The sequence below is a fragment of the Strix uralensis genome, chromosome 5 (genome assembly GCF_047716275.1).
Source record: "Strix uralensis isolate ZFMK-TIS-50842 chromosome 5, bStrUra1, whole genome shotgun sequence".
Lineage (NCBI taxonomy): Eukaryota > Metazoa > Chordata > Aves > Strigiformes > Strigidae > Strix > Strix uralensis.
Window position 1 is genome coordinate 73,653,988 of NC_133976.1, and position 16,745 is coordinate 73,670,732.

At 42.5% G+C, this 16,745-nt stretch overlaps 1 protein-coding gene across 4 annotated transcripts in view; it reads left to right on the forward strand.

Annotated features, from left to right (window-relative positions):
- Nucleotides 1-1,147: 1,147 nt before the first annotated feature.
- Nucleotides 1,148-16,745, forward strand: part of ADIPOR2 (adiponectin receptor 2) — a 46,955-nt gene continuing 31,357 nt past the window's right edge. For 3 of the 4 annotated variants that reach the window (XM_074871674.1, XM_074871678.1, XM_074871677.1), the window contains exon 1: nt 1,148-1,278. The gene's annotated coding sequence lies outside the window, so the exon portion shown is untranslated. Of the gene's footprint in view, nt 1,279-7,173; nt 7,193-16,745 lie in introns of those variants that run through there. The other variant, XM_074871675.1, reaches the window with a different exon arrangement.

The window sequence follows — 16,745 nt, forward strand, 5'->3', positions numbered from 1 at the left end:
TCCCTGATCATCCAATTGTTCTCCTTGGCAATTAAGATAATACTAACAGGATAGTGTTCTATTAGTGTTTTGACTAGCCTCACTGTACAACAGTGTAGGCTTCCACCATTTTCCCCAAGGATATGATTTCAGAAGCTGAGATCTCCATGTCACATAGATTCTCCTGATGTTTGGACTACACTTCCCATTACGTAACAAAGGATTTTCTTTTTCTCTTTGGTGTTCCCTCTCCGTGCCTCTACATCAGACATCGATGTTCAGGCCTTGTCACAAGCGCCAGGCCTCCCAGATGCCTCCAGCAGCACCAGGCCCGGTAACGCTGTCTGATATTTCATCTTTGGGGTGTTGCACCGGCTGCAGCCTCCCCACCCCGCTCTGTGTCCCGCGGCACGCAGCTCAGTCCCATGAGGTCCCGTGAGGCCTCTTCCCCCCCTCAGCAGGGCCTGTGGCAGCTGCCGTGGCCCCCGTGGACGCTTCGCACCTCTCCGCCCTTGGGAGTTTCGCAGCCCGGATGGCTCCGTGCTGTCACCACGCGTGGCCCCTCTCGGGCCTCTTTCCGTCCCGCCTTGCGGGAAGGGCTGCGCGGCCCGGGGTTTCCTGTGACACCGCTTCCCGTGGGAGGGTGACGCTCTGCCCCCTGCTCAGGGCCCGGAAGAAGCGGTGTCACGGGAGAACACCCCGCCACCCTCGGAGCCCGTCGCTGGGGGCAGGAGGCACCCCAGCCCCCACCCTTCCCCAGGAAGCAGGACGGATGCCCCGAGGGGCCCGGCCCTTCCTGAGGGGCCGCCGGCCTCCTCCGCCCGCCACGGCCCCCGCCACGGCCGCCACCCCGCACAGGCTCTGGCCCGCGCCGGTGGCGAACAAAAGCCCGCGCAAACGCCACTCGCCGCCCTCAGCCAATCGGGGCCGGCTCCTGCAGGCGGGCGCGGCGGGGGGGCGCACCGCTCCTCTCCCCAGCCTGCGCGGCCCGCGGCGGGCGGCCGCCCCGTGCGCCTGCGCGGCCCGGCCCGGCCCGGCGGCGGCGGCCCCTGCCTGACTACATCCCCCGAGATGGCGCCGGGCTCTGCCCGCTTTTCCTTCCGGCGCGCCGTGCGCAGGCGCGGCGGGGTGTCCCGCATTGGCGGCGGCGGCCTCGTGCGATGATGACGCTCTAGGGCAAGGAGGAGGCGACGGGGCCGGGGAGGCGGCGGCGGCGGCAGCGGTTGCCGCAGGAGGGGGGCGGCGCGGGGCGGCGGGCAGCACCTCGCGGGCGCCGGGGCGGGCGCCGGCCGTTGCCAGGTGAGCGCCCGCCGGGCCCGCGCGCCCCGCTCCTCACCGGAGGGGCTGCGCGGCCTGGCCGCCGCCCTGCGGGGCTCGGGGGTCCCGGGGCCGGGCGTCCGCCCGCTCGCTCGGCGGGGCGGCTGGGGGGAGCCCCCCGCGGCAGGGGGACGCCTCCTCTCCCGCCGCTCCCCGCGGGTGGCGGTGGGGTGGGTGTCGGGGCCGCGGCTGCCCCCGGCGCGGGTGGGTGGTCGGGGTGTTGGGGGGAAGGCCGGCGATGGGCGCTGCCCTCGGCCCGGGCCGGGCTGTGTCGGCGCGGCGGGGAGAGGGCCCTGCGGGCGGTTGGCCGGGGGCAGAACTGAGCCGGGCTTGTGGTCAGGGTGTTTGCTTGGGGGCACGAAGGAGCACTTGAAAATGCTGGGCTGGAGGAGGCTTTAGGCCAGCGAAGCACTCACTCTTAAGTGGGTCAAGAGCGCTGTAAGTGGGTCTTGTTTGTAGCCTTCTGTACACTTGTTGCTTGTCAGGACAGGGAAATCTGCTGCTGCTCCCAAAATCTCTTTAGAGAGACGATAAAAATAACATCTCTGCTTGCACGATATGGGAATCTTGCCTTGCCTGCAGAGCACTCTGTGTGTTTATGTGTATGCATCTATAAACACTGGAGTTATCAACAGTGGATAATGTAAATATTCGACACTAGTGTCACCACAATTTGGGTATTCCCAAGTGACAGTTAAATAAACTTTTTAAAAGTTTTTTTTTTTTTTCCTGAGAGAATCAGTTATTCATCTCTTGTTTGCTTAAGATGAGCAACAAAGACACTGAAACATATGGTAATCGACTAGAAGACAAAGAAGATATGACAGCTGTTGTTCGTACTGAGCTTTTCAGGCAGTACTGGGTGGTTTTTTTGTGTCTGTCGTAGCCTTACAAATCAGTTGATTTAGTGGCTTTAGTAGATGTGCGTGTTGGCATTTGTTTAAGAAAACCATTAATATTACAACTTTTTTGACAAACAGGCTCTCACCGTGTATGTAACCTATTGCACCTGTCACATAGCAGAAAAGCTTTTAGATATTACTCCTTATTTAAAGACACTTTTTGTGCTTAGTGCAGCATTGAAGTTCTTCAGGCAGTTGAATGGTCTTGTCTATCGTAGCTGTGTTGCGTATTTTTAAAATGGACCGTGTTTTATAAAATTGGCGTGGTCCTGTGGGCAAACCCTTCTGGGCCTAATCTGGTTTTCAGGTGCTGAAGTCTTAATGTGTAATTTAAACTCTTTGTTTTCGCTCCCTTGCTATGGTCAGTCTCACAGAGTATTAAATTCCTGGTTCAGTCCCAGCTGTGGTCTTCACAGATCTGTTCTGGAAGTCATTGAAGAGCTGTGTACTGCACAGTCCTCTCTGTATTGTTGTAAAAATTCTCAGCTTTCAGAGGCCTTTTTGTAGTATTGCAGTAGCGAGGTGTTTGCTTTCTACAGAACCTTAATGAGGCTACTCCAAATTTGGTGGTAGCTGCTCTGACAGAGGAAAATACGTTTATGATCAACAGAAGTAGATGTTGTGTTATGGAATTATGGGTGCAGCGCAGTCATAACACACAGCCTGTTTTCCTTGTTATCTTTAGCTATGAGCTAATATTGTTTATACAAGAAAGGAAGTGGTTGTGTTTTGGGTTTGTTTTGCCTTTTCCTGTAGGGGTACTGGCCAGTTCCAGTTATGAAGATTTTATACTTGTGGCTCTTACATTATAGGGGTAACTCATTATGTGTAAACTTCATCTGTACTGTGACGCTTAATCCTATATGAAGACTGTGAGTGTGTTAGGCAACTTGAAAGAAGTTCATTGTTGTGTTGGAAGTGTGAGATTAGTTGATAAAATATGGAAATGACTCCCTTGTCTGAGCTGACAACTAAATATGGTTAAATAAGCCTGTGGATAAGGTGGTTGGCAGCTTCATGGTGAAAACCATGGAGAATGGTTGCTAATGTGGAGAACTGAATCAGAATTATGATGGAGGAGTTAAAAGCTACATCCCAACTCAGTCCGGGTTTTCAAAAGGATGCTTTCTCAGTATAAATCAGATACGAAAAAATAATCTAGTGTGAAGGACAAGAGTATATTTTTGGTGTACTACTTAAGCAAAACCTTTCATGGTGAAAATTCCTTCAACAGATTCTTATCTGTTATATGTATGCTCTCAAACATAAATATAAAATGTGATGAGTATTGGAGCTTAAATTGCATCAGGACTTCAAGACAGCCAGACACAAAGAAAGGGCTCTCCCTTACCGCCCCCCACCCCCCCGCCCCATTCTGCACCGATAGAGTTGTATCAGTGCTGTTGAACTGGTGGCATTACTACTAGTTTGCTCAAATGACTAGTGAGCGGTGGTTCTGGCAATGTGGGCGAGATTCAGACTTGAAGCCTGACTCCTGGATACAGGATAAAAAGGCTGGAGTTTGAAAAGCCTCTGCTTGCTCTAGGCAAGAATTCCTGTTGATTTGTCATAAAGGAAAGTTAATGGGAATTGGCAGGCCATGTAATGCCAGTGATTTCAATGCCTGGATCTCTGCTTATGATCTTAGATCTTCAGTTGCATGTTCAAGGAGCTGTGCCAAGCATTCATGTACAGAAGATACTCAATATTAGGTGCTAAAAATTTTGCAAGTTTTACAGGTTTCTGGTTGTATAACTGTATTGTCCAAGACTTTGCAAAGAGACAAGGCTCACGTTTTGTCAGTGGAGATGCTGTCTGTACATGAGGAAGATCTTGATAAGGAAACTTCAGGAGGTTGTTGGATTATTATGCCATCAGCAATTCAAATGCTTAAATAGAAGTAGTTCTGAAATGGAAATAGCAGTTTTGAGTATTTATGATTTGAAAGTGTCTGTGTCTGAGTCATTCAGTGAATTTTCTGGCAGACGGTGTTGGTAGATTTGAAAAGACGTTACACAAGATAATGGTAGTGATTATGAAAAAGTATTTGGGACAGTGTTTAAGGGGAAAACTATTACTTTAAACTGTATCGTTCCCTGATAAAACTTGTTTTAAATGCGTTATCCTTTCTACGAGACATTGTTTTACAGCTGGTTTTACTTAACATGACCAGCTCCTTCTGCTTTTTAAAGCAATATGTTTGTCAAGACAAGTTCAATAAAGAAAATTAAGAATATAGAGACAAACAAGGTATTAGTCCTGCTTCCTCAGAAAACAGACTTCTGAAAACATTTTTAACTTTCACTTGTTTATTTGAATATGCTTCTACTACCAGAACATTTTACCTTTGAAGTAGGATGCTGTGTATCAGTATATAAACTAAAGAAGCAGGAGGTGAGTTGTTTCCACATAGTTCCTGTTGCAGTGCTTTGAAAAGAATGACCTTCTGTGTGGCAGAGTGAGAGATTCAGGCTTTTATCATCAGGTAACTGTAAAACTGAGCTGGAGTTTAACTTGCCCAGTGATTACATACGTTTTCTGGAAAGTTTGTCAGTTTGTCTCAATGGTTGACATTAAAAAAAAAAAAAAAATCTTGGTCCGGTTTGAAGATGAACGTCAAGGTTTCCATTCAGGACACAGTGACAATCTTTTTGTATACAGGAAACTGCTCACCACATTGTGATGTGGCAGCTGGTGTGGTGATAAGCAGACAGCCTCTCTCAGGAAAGGAGGTGCCACAGCTTGTACTGCTGCTGCTTGATTTGAGAAGTAGCAAAGAACTAGTGAGAACTAGCAAAGTAGCGAGGAGGTGTTGGCAAAATTAAGGTGCTCAGAATTTTGAAGAGGAAATCTGTGTTTAATACCAATTTGCCCTCTGATTTAACATGACTTTCAATTATAACTTCTTCAGAATTTTCAGAACCACATGGAAATATCTCTGTCCCTTACTGTATTTTGTTAAGTGACATCTGTTTGAGTTATGATATAGCCAGGCTAGGAAGAAAATTACTGTCTAGGTTTGGGTTTTTTTTATGTATAGTTTAATTGTCTCTTGAGCCAATGAAATATGTTGTAGGGATGATGGGTACAAAATAAAATTAGATGGCAGTTGTATTTGTTGTTGCATGTAGCCATGATTACTCTTGTATTCTAGAGTTACAGATCTCTGCTGCTATGTGAGTGGAGGAGAGTGTCTCTTCCTCTGGCCTTGCAGTATTTGTTGGCCTTCTGTGAACTGTGTGTGTGTGAGCGAATGTTTTGGGACTTATCAGGGCTGCCTTCTGGTTAAATTGCATGCAGAAAGGTGCCTTCAAATGTATAGGTAGACATAAGGTTCACAGGACATGGAATTGTCAGTGTAGAAAAATTTGCAGCATGGTTCAGATGGATTTCAGTAGCTGTGAAAATGCAATGGAGTCTGCTGGGATGTGCCAGCTGCTGCAGCTCTCTGTGAACAGGACTAATTAAGCCCTTGTGAGAACAGAAAATAGGCACTATTTACAGGAAGAAAGTGTTGGAATAGGCAGAGCTATAATAATTGGCTCTAAGGTACCTTTAGACAGCAGTAAGCCAGAGTAGACAATTTACTTGCAGAATGGGTGGAAAGTCAAGTCTGAATACTTGAAATGGGTATTGCGGTGTTCTGCCAGCAGATCTAAGCACATAGCAAACTTCTGTGAGACCTGCTGCAGGAAAGGCTACCTCCTTATTTTTCCCTGTCCTGTTCTCTTCTTTCTGGCAGTATTTTATCTCAAAATACTTAGCATTCATGTTTCTTCATCTAATGCTGAGAACTAAACTTATACTAGATATAGATGTCATACAATGTTGCCTGCATTTGAATAGGTCATGTAAAAGTCTAGTTGTCTTTGCCAGCTGTCGTTGCCAATGTGAATTGTCATTTTTCTGAATGTAGCTATGATCACTGCATATATTCAAAGGTAAGGTGTGGCTAGGCTGACTTACCATGAGTACACTAAAGCCATTTTTCATATCTGTTTATCCAGATTTCCTCCTTCTCTCCTTAACTAAATTAAATGCTCTTTTCCCCAACCTCTTTGGTTCCATCTGCTTAGAGGATTGCAGACTGTCATTCCTTGTTTGAAGCCGAGGTCAATTGTACTGCTCTGTTTAGGTCTAGAGGACGACAATTTATTTGCTACAGATTTCGTTAGGAGATCACTGGGTGTGTTCAGCAGTTCTACAGCTTTTAGATAAGGGTCATTTTGTTGGTAGGAACCTTTAGTGGGCTTTTCTCTGTTTTAGTGACAGCACTCTGGTGAGATTCCTGTTTTTAGCTCCTTACTAACATGGATGTGTGTGTCGCTTGACTAGTATGGTTTTCTCAAAATGTTGTCATAAGTGTGTTTTAGTAAATTGGATATTTATGGATATTTGAATAAACAGGCAGTTTTTCTGGAGGGAACATGCCACGGACCTTCATGCTGTATGAAACCTTTTCTTCACTTAATTCTGCAGACATTGTTAAAGGCTCTTATTTGTGCTCTTTTGATTTCTTGTGCAAACTACTTGATGGGTGATACTAGCTTTTAGGACCTGCTACCATGATAAGGACATCAAGTCCACAACATACATTGTTTCTGAGTTGTTTGTAAAATGCAGAACTTCTGATGAAAATGGAGTATTTGAATTGAGGCAGTAAAAGCTGCCCTCTGAGAGCAGATACCACCTCTGGTTTCTTAGATTTAATCTGAATGGTAAAATTCCTTTAGCTAGTGGTAAAATTCCTTTAGCTAATCTTTAACTCCTGCTTGTACTAGAAATACTTAAATCTGTCTCCCAGTCTGCAGTGGGAGCTGTTCTAAAAAGCCGTGCAGTACCAAGATAAGTATAGCTGAGACTGGCTATACTCTCAGTCCTGAGAATATTGGCAAGCTTTTACCTGCAGGAAAGGGGATTTTAGCATTTGTAACAAGGAGTTGAGATGAAGAGCCACGAACACGCATTTCAGCTTTTCTGGGCTGTCAGTTTAGGTATGCTTTTCTTATGAAGATTACTGCACTGCATTTCCTAGTGCGCTGCTCCTCAGATTTAGTGTTTGCCATTCTGTGGTGTAAACTGAAGGATGTAATTTTTCTGTTTTCCTTCCTAATGCCTTAACTTATGTCCTGATCTCCATGACTGGTGGAATTTGTGGGCATGTATTACTTAGAGAAATGCTATTGCTGTGGAGGTAAGTTAGTGGTGGTGGAATCTGGTACTTTCTGACATTATAGGATGATACAACCCATTTGCTGGTGAAGAACACCGTTCAAATTGCATTCATTTAAGCAATTATTTGCGTGTCTGTCTTCCCTAGAACAGCAACCTTGTGAGGCTGATAATGCCAGTGTTCTGCTGTTCTCAGCCTTTTAGGCAAATAGTTTCTTGTTTTAGTAGAACATGACTGTAGAAATAAAAGGAAGACCCTATTCATAATTCTTACTAAAGTATATATGTGACAAAGTGCCAACTATTGGCTTTCTGCCTGCTGTACCTTCAGTGGGGAACAAAATGGATTATTTTCTGAGGTGGGTGTCCTGAGAATTGAGAAAAGCATAACAAAGTCAACAAAAGCTTTACTTAGTGGTTTTCTGACCTTTATATAGTCCAAGCTAGGGGGAGGATGCTGCAAAAAGGCTTGTGTCCTGATGATCTTAATGTCCACGGTTAAGTGCCACTGCTCTTTGGCTTCCTGCTCTGTGACTTTTTAATAATTTGGCAACCATATGAATTCTGCAGCATTACAAAAACAGTTCAATAATGGATGTATTATAAAAATCCTTTCCTTTTTGTGAGCTTCTCTAATGCAGTGAAGGAAGTTGCTAGGTAGCTTAGACTTGATTTGTAAGATATTTCTTAAGGGGCATTTTCAAATACATTTTTGGTTTAGAAGAAGAATACTAAATTTCTCTGACGACCTGGTAATTTTGAATAACTTATTTCACTCTTATGAAGGATATGAAGGAATAGTTTATGTGGTGGTTTTTTTGTTGTCTTTTTAGGTTATCCTCCAGAAACACAGAGTGTAATTTGCCAAAGCCTCCTTTTCTTTTTATTAGGATTTTTCATAGGTGTTCTGGCATTCTTATATCACCCAGGACTGCAGGGAAAGAAGATAAGTTATAAAAAATTAAAACTTTCTGGGTTACAAAAAATCAAATGTTTGATTCAGTAGGAGGTGACTTGTTGCTAAAATAATTGAGAAGATGCATATTGGTTTTAGCTACTGTATCTGTAAAGCTCTTCTAATTTGGCCTTGATCCTATACTCTGGAGTTTAAAGGTAGGCTATTTCCTGTCTTCTGCCATGAAGACACTCAGAATTTCAAGTTAAGCTGGTCCTTAATAGAAAGTGAGAGGGGATGACCAAGTTTTGCAGCACTTGCATAAACGTTTCTGTCCAAAACATCTAACTAGCGCGTGATGCTGTTGAAAATGCCAGTTACATCAACTGATTTGGAAGGACTCCAATATATGGGTCAGTGTAGGGAAAGGAAGATGATACACAAGACTGTCGGAGATGATACCAAAAAATCTCAAATACTCAGGTAAGGTCAGAGTTGATGTAACAATACAGCTCTGCATGACTGGGTAAGCTAGGTCGACTTTGGGTTTTGAGCAGCAGTCTTAAAATGCTATTGGAAAAGTGGTACAAGATGTTCTCAGGAGGACACTAGTTTTTCATTCTTCCATGTAAGCCCTTTCCAGCTGACTTTTTCTGTATCAGTTAACCGGTTCAAATACCCCCTTGTTACACATCACAGTGAAGTCATTGTGAAAAACAAAGCATGATTGCAGAACCCATGACTGTTTTCCTCTGAAAACTCATGTCTTGGCTCTGTTTCAATAGTTCATTGTTATGGAAGCGCCCGAGGGCTTATCTGCCTGCAAGACTCACATGAATGTTTTGTGCAGTTTAAGGTCATCCTTGAAAAGGTACAATTCCACATTCCTGTTCTTTTAGCAGTAAGTATGATGTGTCCAGTAGTTCTTGTAGTACCACCTGAAATCTCATTACCTTTTGAGAGGCTTGATCCTATGTAGTGATTAAAACATCCTTAAAACTTGGTGCTCCCTTCTTGGAGATTGTGTTCTGAGGTAACAGAATATTTGAACACTTTCTCATTTCAAGCCGAAGGAACTCCTGAATTGGGTGGTAATCTAAGTAATGTCTTTGTAATAAATGAACTGTTTATAAGTGTATTATTTGTTACAACATTCAAAGTCACAGGTAACAGTGGTGGTATTTGGGGTTGACCAAAGCATAGTTGCGTAATTCCTATTGTAGAATGACGTTTAGTCACACTAATGATGGAGTAATTGAGAATTACTGGCACTTAAAATTAATTACTAGGCAGACATAAAAAGGAAAGGTGTAGAATGTATGCATTACTGCTGCTTGTATTGGAGACTGCTTCTTCAGGGGATGTAACAGGTAACACACCTGTATCAGCATATTGTGCTGTTGGTGATCCAGTTGCTAAGCAAACATGAAGGATGTGTATGCTAAAACTGCTTCTCTTCAGTGATTGTCCAACTACCTTTATTTGTCTTTGAACTTTTGATTGTGCTGAAAATCTTGGATCATCTGGTAAGTTGTCTAGAGAATTGGTTATACTAGGAGGCAAGTGGTCTGTTAGTGAAAACCAATTCTGCTTTCTGTTGGAAATACTGAATAACGAAGCTGTACTGGAAGGCTTTAAACTGTTGGCTGTAAGACTTTGTATAGAAATACTACCAGCACTTATTGTACATAATGTAATAAGTGTAACGTTTGAGCCAGCTTTTCTGTTTTGTGTACTACTTGCAGTATGGATGAAGTAGGTTGTATAACTTACAAACCTTCCCTCCTCCGCTGGAGTGCAATGAAATGTCAGTTTGAAGCTGGCATGTGAGTGCTGTATGCTTTACAACTCCAGTGACACAAGATCCTAAGATAAACTCAGCCTTCATTTAGTGAAATTTTAAGTCTCTAACAACATGCCATGAAGTGAAGCAGAGAAAATGTAAATGGATTACAGGAAAAGTCTTTTGCATTCCTTGCTGTTTTCATGCTGTAATATTTATGTCGTAGAGGATCTCTCCCAAGCTCTGCTTTCAAACTCCCATGTGGACCAAAAGCAACATTGTATATGGCTTGATAAAAGTCATTTCTGTCCAACTTTGTGACCTGAGGCAGATTAACATGTGGATTAATGTATTTGACAGTAATAAATCAGTTTTAATAAGTACTGAGGCAGAGGTTTGTTTGGCAGAGAGTTTGAAGAAAATATGGTATCTGGAGTTACGTTGGACATTTTATGGAGAATGATGTAGCTAGCTGTGATGGTTAAATTTCCATCTTTCCTTGGTTTTGTGCTGATGCCTCTTCATACAATTTAGCTGTAACTATGTGAAGTTTTATTTAAATCAAAGTTGTTATTTTGGTGAGCGATCCTACAAAAATCAAAGGATTCTAATTTAAATGGAATTCATGCATTTTGTCATCCACTGTAGATGTTTAATAGCTGCTGTATAGTACACATACTCTTAAGGATTTTCTTTCTCCCCCCTGCCCCTGCATAAATTTAGTTTTAAGCTAACTTGGAGAAACAGCCTTCATGTTGATTTCACATCCTTCTTGTAGGAATCTTGGACTGTAACCTTCCCAAGCTTGAATACAAATCTCAAGAACCAGTGACAATTTGAGAGAAATTCATCTATGCTTCCTCATAGGTAGCACAGCTATTTGTCAGAGCAGTAACAAATTGGAGATTAGGAATACTGGGTGTTTTTCGGAAGTGTATTTTAGTGGTTAAGATAACTACTGTGTGTTACTCCACAGGGAAGGTGCAAGATCTGTTTATTTCATTGTTGTTCTAAATTGTGTTTCTCAGGACTGAGGCTTACAAGAAATTTGTGTGTTTCTGAAATGAGGTGACAATGTGACAAGCTTGGCTTCCAAATTGGAGTTGATAGTTGAGGTGAATACTAGGTACATGCATGAGAGTAAAAACGAGTCAGAGACAGGACTTAAACTAGTCTTTCTTTTCCACTGCAGAAGGGAAATTAGCAGTGTGTCAGGTATTTGGTAGGGCTGTTTTTTGGGGCGGTTTTTTTTTGTGTTTTTTTTCAGGTTTCTGTTGTGTTTGTTTTGGGGTGTTGTTTTGTGGTTGCTTTTATTGTTGTGTTTTGGTGTGTGGTGGGTTTTTTTTAGTTTTTCCTTAAACCTTTGCTCTAACTGTTCTGACTTTGGCAGTGGAAATCAATGACATCAAATTGCTGTGTGACAGTTTAACACTATTCATGGAAGAAGGTAAAAATCGTAGTCAGTGGTTAACAGATTTTATCTAATGTATGTAAGAATCAAAATTGGGGCATGCTGAGTGTTTTGATTTCCGTGAGTCTCTGGAAGAAGGTGAGTCATTCCATTGAAACTTGGAATTCCAGAATAGCTATAACATAAACCAGGCTGGGTTGAACTAGAAATTCCTCTGACTCTCAGGATCCTACCTTCATTGTGGAGCTCCTGCTTAAGCTTCTGCCTCATGAGACTCTTTGACCACACACTTGTATGTAACTCAAGTAGTCTGTGTGATATCCACCCAGTCTGCCTCCAAGCCATGCTACAGAAACATCTTTACATTCTCATACTCCGCTTGCTCAGTTTTCTCGCTCTTGTGTCCCACCCATGCACAAAGTGACAAGACCTCCTGCCTAAAGTGGAGAGACCAAGAAGCTTTGGGCTGGCTTGTGCTCAGCAGATCCTGTGTTTCACTGGGGTTAAGTTGATGGGTAGTGTGAGGGTTGTGCTCTGGGTGTGTTCATGGTACGGTTCACTGGATGTGTCCCCCTGCTGCAGCATGAAATCCTGACATGCATAGGCCAAATGTGCCAGGTTGCAACACCTCTTACTGAGGCTTTGACTGTGCTTTGTCCCTAACATTTCTATTTATACCCTTTGAGTCTGAAGCCTGGCCAAGTTGCAGGACCACCTACCAGTCCCAGCCAAGCTGGCCGTTCAGGGGAGAAGGAGAAAACTTGGCAAATGAGATTTGGCAGCTATAGGGTTTTTCTGTTTTCTTGTCCTCTTATATTGGCCAGAGTATCTCAGGGTAGTGCCTACTCGCTTCTTGGATGCCATTGGGGAGTTACTGGCGTTGTTAGGGTGCTTTGCCTGGTGTCCCTGAAAAATTTTCTGTTTTAACCCTCATCCTCTCTTCTGTGGGGTTTTTAATTTTCTGTCTAATAATAATTTTTCTTCCTTGTTTTGTTTTGTTTTTACTCATTAGGCCCCTTGTCATCCTTCCTCAGAGAAGACTCTTAAGGTTTTAGTAAGGATGCCCATGCCCTAAGGAAGAAAATAGCTTCTAAGCATCGATATACAAGCAATATATGATAGACATGCACTGGTATTTAGGGGCTTCTAGAGCTAAAGGCGGCTTCACGTGCTTAATACCCTTTGATGGATTTATCCTGTGAGTTTCTCTAGTTTCCCTGTGAATCCTCATCCTGCAGCAAGGAGTTCCAAGGTTTACCTGTTTGTCAAGAACAACTTATTTTTGTGTTTGAGGTCACCATCTGTTAATTCTGTGTCCTTACCTTGGCTGACCGGCAGTGCTTGGTATTTTCACTTCTTGTTGTTTTGGGTTGTGGTGCTGTGGCTGTAGACAAGAAGATTGGGAAACCTTGTGCTGTGTCGAAATCTTGCTGCAATTTTGAGTGGTCAGCTCTGGTTTTAAAAAAAAATTTCCTTGCTATTGCAAAGCAAATCCTTTCTCAGATCATTTAGTAAATGTGTGAAATGTGATGTAAAACTTCTGAAATATTACTGATTAACTAGTATATGATAAAAATAGATACCAGTTTTTGTATTTCATAATGCAAGGCTTGTGTCACTTCGTGCTCTTGTTTCCTTAGCTACAGCTGCTTGCTTGTCTAGATAGATCAGGTTTGCCTGGTTATCTGGGCAGGTCAGTTGTCCTCCAAGATTTTACTTCTGCTCTCTTCTAATGTATTAAATTCACAACACTGATTATTGTCTTCTCTTAGGACTTACGAATCTGTCAGTGTCTGCTTTTTTTCAGAAAGCCACTGCTGTGCTGTCAATACTCGAAGAACCTTTCATGCTTTTCCTAATTGTATACCTGGGGATTTTAGAAGTGGTTAAGACAGTGTTTATGCTCTGTTTACAGCTGACCCCCTGTATAGAGTTCTTAGCTAGGTTTCCAAGTACATCTTTGGCATTCAGATTAGTGGTTGGCTCCTATATGTAGCACTTGGTCTCTACTGGGAAGCTTGGCCTGCATTTTGTCCATATTGATGATCGCTGTTTGTCTGTGCACATCAGATGAATCTGAAGAGCTGTGTTGCCTCCCAGTCACAGCCATGGACATGGTAGTTAGTCTTTGCATCAAAATTGTACTAGATAACTTATTCTTCTTACAGCAAGGGAACAGATTTATACTAGAACAAGATCCCTTATTTGATAACTTCATTGACACTAGGTGTGTCAGCAGAAGGTATTTTTTCTTCTTTCCAGAATAGTTTATCTGAATAGTTCTACATGTATTAACACCCCTTTATAGATGCAGTTAGACTGGAGTAAGAGTACCTTCAGTGAGTATTTGAAAACTAGGACAAATAACTATTCAGTAGTTTGCTGACCCAGTTCTTGCTCTCTGCTCATGTTCCTCCTGTCTGGGCCCTTGTCCAGGAAATCAACCCAAATTCCTACCCTTCCCACTCTTAAAAGTGTGGATGCTTATCAACTTGACCATGTTTCCTTCCTGTTCTTAGGGTTTTTTTAAAGAAATTGAGTGTCTTCTATGATGTCTAGAACTTCTTTCTGCAAACATAAAGTGCAGACAGTGACTGCTTAGCTCACTGGTTTTTGTGTTTAGGTGCTGTTGCAGGAGCACATATACATGTATGAAAAGCCCTTTGGTACAAAACAGCATTGACCGGGTCACCCTGGCACAAAGAGTTCCCTCTGGGGACAGAATGTGTTACAAGTTCAGACAGCTCATTTGACTGCGTTTCCTGAGGCTGTTTCAGACTTTGTTATTATATTGTAATTTTCTTGTAACACTTTAAAGACTAACAATGTTCTTCAGAGTTGCAAAATGGGAGAAGGAATGGAGGACTCCATCCATGTTGTTACATTCTTGTTTATGGACGAAGAGGAAGCACCCCTTGTTTGTGTGTGTATATAAAAATAATGTGTGTGTAAGTAAAGCTAAGAATTTATTGTTTGTATAATGGAGATCTTAACAGTTTGACTCAAGAATAGTTAGTCTAGATTTAATTCTTAAAGAAAAATTAAGAATATTGCAGTTAGAGTACTTGCATATGGGAGAATGTTGCCAAATGCAGCTAAAATTGTAGCACGATTATCTTTTGGTTTCTGTCTCTTCTCTTGGAGTTACTTTCACCCTTCCACTGCTTTGCTGAGTCTTTAAGTCAGTAGCTTTGGACTGCTAGAGAGGATAAAGGGAGGTCGTCAGCCTTGGGAGTCATTTGTTGGGAGGAGTATGATGTTGATGTTGCCTGTTTCTTCTTCCTCCTTCTAGGATTCACTTGGGGTTTTTTGTATGTTTGCTGACATGCTTTCACACCTTTCTTCACTGGTCTGTAGCTTGAGGTTGTGTCCGAATTTACTATATATGGTGCCCTTTATGTATGTTAGTTACTATTTCTTTGTTACCCCTAAAGCCAGGCTTGTCCAGCTTCAGATCTGCATTTTTTTTTTTTTTTTTTGACTGACCATTAGTGAGTTGTTTATAGCCATGGGGTCTATGTTGGCAAGCGTGTGCCCCACCTCTTATCCCATGCCTGTACCCCTCTGTACTGCATCCCCTCTCTCTATTTCTCTGGGCCTCTGTCATGCTAGGCCAATGTTTCTCGACATCATTGTATTTACCTCTTTCTGTGGAGGGTAAGTGGAGGTTATATCACACCAAGGTAAACAAAACTAAAATAAATTAGCCATAGACATATAGTCAATTAGAGAAGCTGCTGTCACAGCTAAACTGTGTAAAAGGCAGGTCAAGAAAAGTTCAAACAGAGCAGGCCTGACAAGTCTCAGTCTTGAGGCCTTGCAGCTCAATATGAAGCTTATGGCCTGCTGGTAGCACTGGTAGTGCTGTATTTACAGGGCTGCATGGTTATGATTTCCCTGCCCCATTCAATGTCTACAAATCCTGCCTATTACAAGTCCAGGAACGGTGTTGCAAACCCTCTTATGACTCCTGGCTCCCAAGCAGGGCAGAGTAAAGGATCCTGGAGGCATCTTCTCTTTTCTCTCTTTTCTTGCCTTGTGGTGACCTGTGTAGGTCTGAGGGTAGCCAGTAGTGCTCTATTGTGAGATATAGCCACTGTTACTTAGTGTAAGTGCTTCACATAATACTCTTGTGTTTTCTTTTATGAATTTTATAATTATAGTAAATGATGTGTTCTATCTCTGGATGTCTAGCTCCAACTTTTTCTGTTTTATATGAAATTATGGTTTTATTCCTGTTTTGTAATAAGGTATTTTTATAAATGTAAATATTGTGTCTATTTCCTCTGAGGAATTTTTTGCTTAATCTCCTGCTGTCACTATCTTCTGTTGTGAGTTATCTACTGTAAATAGTTTGACATAACAAAATAATCTTTATTTTCCTTTAATGATGCTGATTGTCATTCATCCAGTGTTACAGCCAGTCCTCATTTTACTGAACAAGCAATGTAGCTCTGTTACCAGTGTTATCAATTACATGCTCCAAACAAGGGACGGTATATTTTTTCACTGAGAGTATGTAGAAGTGAAGTGCTCCTCATTGCCACAGCTCACTACGCCATTTTTAACGGACAATTCCAATGCGTGTTTGGGGGCATTTTTTGGTTGTTTGGGGTTTTTTTGAGTTGGAAGAGACATGGATCAACCTCCCCTCCCCCTATATGGCTATCTGAATGCATCAATAGGTGATATTAAGTCATGCAAAACATTTAATGGGTATATTCCCCAAATGCTTCATGGTTACTTGAAAATTAACTTGGAGCATATTTATGGTCTTAAACTGTTTCAAACTTAAAATTTATACTAGCATAGCTGTGCTGATTAGACTGCAGGCTGCAGCTACACTAGCAAAAGCCTCTGTAGGGAACACAGCTACACTAGCAAAAAGTCTTATGCCAAGATGGTAAAACAAACCACAGCAAGATGGCTTCTTGTGCGAGTGACTTGGTCTAGGTCCTGTAGATGTCTTTTGAGTTTAATCTGCATCTCTACATGAAGGGCTTGCATGTATACAGATATAATTTTGGTTCTTAGAATTGTAGCAGTAATCTAATAGAGTATCATAAGTAGACTGTGGGTGTTTTGCTATCTGTCCTTTGTTACAGGACAGTGAAAAGTAAAAGATTAACTTAACATTTCCACTTTTGAATTACATCAGTGATGTATTGTGCTATCAGTGTCCTTGGTCTTGTTTCAGAATTTGAGATGATGTCAAACAGTGAAAAAATGTGTATCTGAAAGAGTGGCACTAAATGGTAGAGGAGACCAAAATTTCAGTTCAGCTTA